Source organism: Myotis nattereri, assembly GCF_964212035.1.
Source record: "Myotis nattereri genome assembly, chromosome: X".
Taxonomy (NCBI): domain Eukaryota; kingdom Metazoa; phylum Chordata; class Mammalia; order Chiroptera; family Vespertilionidae; genus Myotis; species Myotis nattereri.
The window spans coordinates 7,558,414-7,565,260 of record NC_138078.1 but is presented as its reverse complement, the minus strand read 5'-3'; positions in this window follow the sequence as shown (position 1 = coordinate 7,565,260).

Genomic DNA, 6,847 nt, shown 5'->3' with positions numbered 1-6,847 from the left:
GGTTTGCTGATGCTAACCTGGGGACTTTGGAGTGAGGCAGAATTTTCCAGTGTTACTATTCTGGTTCCATCTCTGTTACATGGGAAGGCAGATAAAGAAGGAAGAACGTTTCTTTGCTACATCTGATTTTTTTTAACCTTCCCTGTTCTTATAACAAAATCACAACTGTCGTAGTATAGTATAGGGGCCAGTTCTTTTTCTCAACCCAAATAGTATATACATATGAGGCAGACCATACTGTCCAATACAGTAGCTACTACCAGTGGTTCTCAAATGGGATGATTTTGACCCTTCTGGGACACTTGACAATGTCTGGAGACTTTTTGGTTGTCACAACTGGGGGAGAATGGAAGGTGTGTGCTATTGGCATCTAGTGGATAGAGGCCACGGATACTGCTAAACACCCCACAGTGCACAGGACAATGCCCACAGCAAAGGTTGAGAAACCCTCCAGTAGCCATATGTGACTATTTTTTAAAATGGAACCCAGCTGGTGTGGCTCAGTGGTTGAGGGTCGACCTATAAACCACGTGGTCACTGGCACAGGCCCAAGTTATGGGCTCTATCCTCAGTAGGGGGCATACAGGAAGGAGACAGCTAATTGATGATTCTCTCTCATCACTTATGTTTCTATATCTTCCTCTCCCTTTCTCTCTAAAATCAATAAAAATATTTTTAAAAATGTAAATTGAGATTAGATAAAATTAAAATCCATTTCCTCAGTGTCATTAGCTATATTTCAGATGTGCAATAACTACACATGTCTAGTGGCTATTACATTGGACAGCACAGATATATGTCATTGCAGAAGCTTCTTTCACTCCATTGTTGCAGAAGTTTTTTTGAAGACATTTCTTTTGGACAGTGGTCTTCAGATGCTCAACAAATGGATTTTAGCTGCCTTTAAGATTCTCATTTACATGAGACTTGTGATATAATTCAGTAATGAATGGCTGTAGTTTCAGACTTCTCTCCGAGAGATGAATTTGGAATTCCATTCCATCAATATAAATAAAAAAATATTGTACCTACTTAAGGAAAATATTTACCTGGGAGATTACATATGGCCTAGATGACCTCTAAAGATATTTTCGATATAATTTTCTGTAATTCTAAATTCAGGGGAAAAAATACTTAGAATGTTGTTCTACAATGCCCAACTAACTACCCAACAGATGGCGCTGCTGTCACATAGACAGGTACGCAAAAGGCTTGCTCCTCATAAATAACCCATTGTAAGATGGTTTACAACAGACTCTGGAAAATTCCACCCAGGAATAAGAACTTTGTAATAATAAATGCCAATGTTACTGTGTTTCCTTCTTTTCCAATGTACCCCAAAATTCAAATGTGGCTTTATAGAACCTCACCTACCTGCTTTTTTTCTTGGTTTTCTTCTTGATCTGATCATGTTTGCATTTGTAACTGCTCAGAATTTAGACAGCATCCTGCCACTTGCTAATTCATTTAATTTCATTAATTCGTTTACTCAGAAAATATTGAGTGAGTGCCTGTGTCTGTGATAAGCATTATTCTAGACACCAGGATGGCCACAGTGAACAACACAGGCAAAGATACTGACTTTTTAGATCTTATATTCTAGTCGGGGGAGTCATTTGCTAAGGAGAAAGGGGCTGTAGACATTTTGCGATAGTTTTCTTTTTGAGAACACTATTTTAAAAATTAGCCTGTTTTCCCATCTAAAATGTATTTGACAGACTCTTGCTTATGTTAATCTGCTCTTGGCTAAATCCTCTGAGTTTAATCCAGGATTGCACAGAATTACTACAACAGCATTTTTCTTCTTAAATCTTCCAATTAACCAATTTGCAAATCCATATAATAGATGGTCATATCTGCATATGGGGAAAGTATTACCAGCACCTCCCTTCTTGTAGTTTAAGAAAATTTCAAATTACCTTACTTAGAAATGCTCAGAAAGAAGGTTCTATTAAAAGGGAAAGTCTGTGTTTAGGAGTCTAGCTGTAGTTATATTTGTAAATGGCCTATACCTTTGAATGTTTTATCACAATTTGGCACAATTTCATAAATTCTATCATTGAAGCTGGTTCAGTGACTTTAATAGACCCCCCACCTTAATGAATGAGGAATGTAAATATTTAGCCTTGTGAAACCATCTTTTAAAAATGGTAACTACTTTGTCTGTTTTTAGAGAGCAAACAGCCCATATTTATTGTAGCTCACTCTCATATTGTCAGTTTACTATTATTTCCTTGGTTTTATCCAGTAGAAATGCTGAGCATTGGGTACACATTGATAGCACAATTTATTTTATAATAAAGGAAGAAAGCAAGAAGAGGTCAGGGAAGGACAATTGCTTTATTCTGGGTTTATTTTGGGCCTGACTGACATGGCCTGATACTCCATATACTAGGCTGGAGTGGTTAGTCATTAGGCAGACACTCGAAGCTCAGAAACAAGGGACCAAAATATTCTCAGCTGTCTATTTTGGGGCATGGAGTTGGGCATTTATTATATGACTAGAGGCCTGGTGCATGAAAATTCATGCACGGGAAGGGGGTCTCTCAGCCCCACCTGCCCCCTCTCACAGTCCGGGAGCCCTCAGGGGCGGGAGGCGACCCGGTGATCAGGGGAAGGTGACACCCCATCACACCTCTGCTGCTGCCACTGCCAGCAGCACAAGCCTCGGCCGGCCCTGGTTACCTGAGCCTCAGGCTGTCCTGGTTACCTGAGCCTCAGGCATCCCTGGGCAGCTGGGCAGCCACCATTCAAGGCTTGCCTGTGCCTCGGGCTGGCCCTGAGTGGCTAGGGGGCTGAGGAGACTGGGGGACTCTGGAGGCAGGTGTGTGGAGCGGCTGTGTGCCTGCTGCCCCAGCGGGGCTGAGAGGAGTGGGTGCCACTATCTTGTGGCTGTGGGCGCCGCCATATTTGAGGGCATGGCAGTCAATTAGCATATTCCCTCCTTATTGGCTATGGGTGCCGCCATCTTTGAGGATGTGGCAGTCAATTAGCATATTCCCTCCTTATTGGCTGCGGGCACCACCATCTTTGTGATGGCGTGAGGGTCAATTAGCATATTCCCTCTTTATTAGATAGGATGAAAGCCCAGCATTGGGAATTGAGTATAAGACCCAGTCAGCATCAACAGCAACTAAACAACTCCCATTTTAGAAGCTTATTAACAGAAGGTCCCATGTATCAGTGATTTATAAGCCTCACCTGAAACCTTCACAACTCCATTATCCCCATTTTACAGATGAAGATGAAGAAGGGCTAAGGAATTTGCAAAAGTCACACAGTAGGTGGTGAAGCCAGAGTTTAATGCAGGAACAGGACCTCTTAATCATTACACTCTCTGCCTTTTATTTTCTTCAATAAACCTCAGAGCTCTGGTCCCTGGGTCCTAAAACTCCCTGCCTAATTTTCCCAGAAGGTCTTGGAGGTGGAGGTGGAGCCAAGTCTGTAGGTCATATATCTCAGCCTGATGTCAGAAGGCTGTTCCAGCTTTTGGTTGGACACAACTCAGCCCTTGCTCTAACCATATGAACCAGCCTTGCAGGCCCCAAACTTGCTGCCTCTTGGACAGGTGGGTCAGCTGGTGAGTACAGAACACCTTCCCAGGGGGACAAGCCCAGTGTGGCAAATGAGATTTTTTTTCCTGCACTGTTGAGTATTTTGTATTGACATCGTCAGTGACAAAATCTTTATCTGTAATGCGGCAGGATTGAGGGGAAGCTGCCTGGGCTTTGAACAAAATCATCTGACTGATGATTTGATAATTGTGTATGTTGTTTCTTTTTTTTTTTTCTTTCTTGCTGTATTAGTTTTCTATTGCTACACAACAGATTATCACAAATTTAGTGGTTTAAAGCAACACAAAGTTATCTCATAGTTTCTGTAGGTCAGAAGTCCAGGCACAGCGTGACTGCATTCTCTGCTCACAGATGAAATCAAGGTATTGGCTAAGGCTACAGTCCTCATCTGGGGTGTAGGGGTCTTCCTTTAAGATCACTGGTTGTTGGCAGAATTCAGTTGCTTGCTGTTGCAGGACTCTGGTCCTTGTGTGCCTGCTATCTGCCAGCTGAGGACTGCCCTCAACATCCAGAGATCACCCACATGTTCCTTGCCATGTGACTCCCTCCATAGGATGTTCACAGCATGGCTTTCTTCCAGGCCAGGTGGATTGCATCTCCCTGACTGCCTATGTTGTGGCCAGCTGGAGGAAACTGATTAGATCAGACCTACCTGGATAATCTCCTGATTTGAGACCTTAATTACATCTGTAAAAGCTCTTCAAGCGAACACCTTGATTAGTGTTTAGTTAAATAACTGGCAGAAGGAGTGTGTATAGCGGGGACTCAGAATCTTGGGGGCAATCTTACAGTTCTGCTTACCATATCTGGTAATGGCTAACAACCATCAATTTTGTGTTGGTTTTACTTACTCTTACAGCCACAGGAGGTCTGTCTTGTCAGATGGCCTAACAGCCCCCAAATGCCAGAGGCACCCACCATCACAGGCAGGATAAGGGGGCTTTCTGTTAGATGTAACCTGGAGGCTTGTTCTACTGAGTCAAGAACAGGCACTCCTAAGACTTCCTGTGTCTTGTTCCAGTTCCCCCCATTCAGGGTGTTTGGGCTGGGACTGAGGCAGTCACGCTCAGGTTTGGCTTCGGCTGTAAGCTCATCTTGATGAAAATGGCAAAAATCCTTAGCACAATCCCCTTAGCACAAAAAAAAAAGAGTTCAACCTTCATGCTGTATCCTCCATGATGTGATGCAGGAGAACATCCTACTGCCTAACACACCGTCCAAGACCTTTAGATTCCTTCAAGTGTATCAATTCTCACTGATTTGACAAGATTGATTTTCTACGCTTTACTTTGTAAAATACATTGTAAGGCCAAGCAAGTAAAATTGATTTCTGCTCACTTTCTTCCCCACTCAGGGCCTCTTTGCTCACTCCTAGTGATAGATTTTTCAACTTTCTAAGCCCTTTTGAAAAGCTTGGCTTTTTTGGAGTAAACTAATCAGGAGGTTCCACAAGTCTGTGGAAATTTTAATGTGATGTTTCAGTTGTTTAAGCTCCATTGGCTTAGAAGATACTATATGGAAACCTAAATATTCATATCATAAGTGTTGGGCCATGACCATGACACCTGGGGATGGTATCACCTGCTTTTTGTCCAATTCACATTCCATGCATTTTACTTAAATATTTAAGAATGCACTTTAGAAAGCCACCTGTGAACATTGTACAATATCAAATGTAATGGGTATGCACTTTACTCTTCAACATAGAACATGAGGAATGTTCCATTTCTTTTAATTCTCTAAACTGAAATTGAGTGGTCCCAATTCACCATCAGCCTGGCTATAAATTCAGTCTCAGTCACAATATAGACCTATTTGAAGAGTTAAAGAGAGATCTCAAGGGTCTTACATTGCTTGGAACATGCAGGGAGGGCCTGCTGGTCTTATGTCTAGGTAGGCACTGATGATGTTTGTTTCCCAGATCCATGTGATTCCTTGGAGACAGGAGGCAATGAGCCAACCACATAACCTAATGCTCAGGGTGGGACTGGGAACCCAGCCTCCCTAGAGAGAGACCTTGTAGCCATTGTCTCTTAATGGCGTACCACTTCCCCAAGCTGTTGTGTGGGAAAGAACATGAGCTTGTGGCACCCACCCAAAAATCACAGTCCCCTTATAGTCTTGGGACATTTATTTCTCCTCATGTTAGCAGATTCTATCCTATGTCTCCAAGTTTTCTTTCCCTTTCAGAACTCTGGGAAAACTTAGCATGATCCCCTTAGTGCAGTGGTCGGCAAACCTCGGCTCCTGAGCCACATGTGGCTCTTTGCCCTTTGACTGTGGCTCTTCCACAAAATACCACGTGTGGGCGCACACGTACAGTGCGATTGAAACTTCATGGCCCATGTGCAGAAGTCAATTTTCGGCTTGGGCGAGTCTATTTTGAAGAAGTGGTGTTAGAAGAAGTGGGGATATGTTCGCTGAGGTCGACCCCTCAGATTGAGGACGTTTTTAGCAAAGGCCAGCTTAGGAGTACCCTAATTAAGTTAATAACAATGTACCTACCTATATAGTTTAAGTTTAAAAAATTTGGCTCTCAAAAGAAATTTCAATCATTGTACAGTTGATATTTGGCTCTGTTGACTAATGAGTTTGCCGACCACTGCCTTAGTGAGTTTCAGAAACACAAAGAAAATGGGCACTTAACACAGAAGGTGTCTACTTTCAGGAAACCCCAGCTTTCAATCCTGTATCATAAATGTTTGTGAGTTCAGGGAAGTACAGGCTTGGGTATATTATATTTTCCCAATGAAACAAAGAGTGAGTAGGAGGAGGTCACTTTGGAGGTGAGAGGATAGAAAAGATATAAAATGGTTGTCTCTGAGAGCAGAACAGTTAACTCTATTAGAGAATCATGGTAGGATTATTAGATATGTGGAGTACCCATTTGAGAGCCATGGTCATGACTGTATTTTTCTTCCAGTCATACTCAGTGCTCAGGTACAGCTATGCCATGGGTGCAGAACTGGGAGAGAATGACAAAGGAGTTAAGGGGAGTGAGTATACAGCAGTATGATTGCTATGTAAACAGGGCAATGAGCTATAGGAAGATATGGGAGGGCAGGCATGGTGAAAAAGTGGTAAGGCCAGTGGATTGGAAGTCCTCGTGACCTCAATGAATCAAAGAGTTGTTGGGATCTAGAATAAGTGGGTTAGAGCAAGAGGGATTGATTGTTAGTGAGAGGCTTGAAATCAGATTTGGAGGTAGGTTGGTTATTGGAAGTGACAGACTAGTAGAACATAGGTAGATTAAAGAAAAGATAATTGGAAGT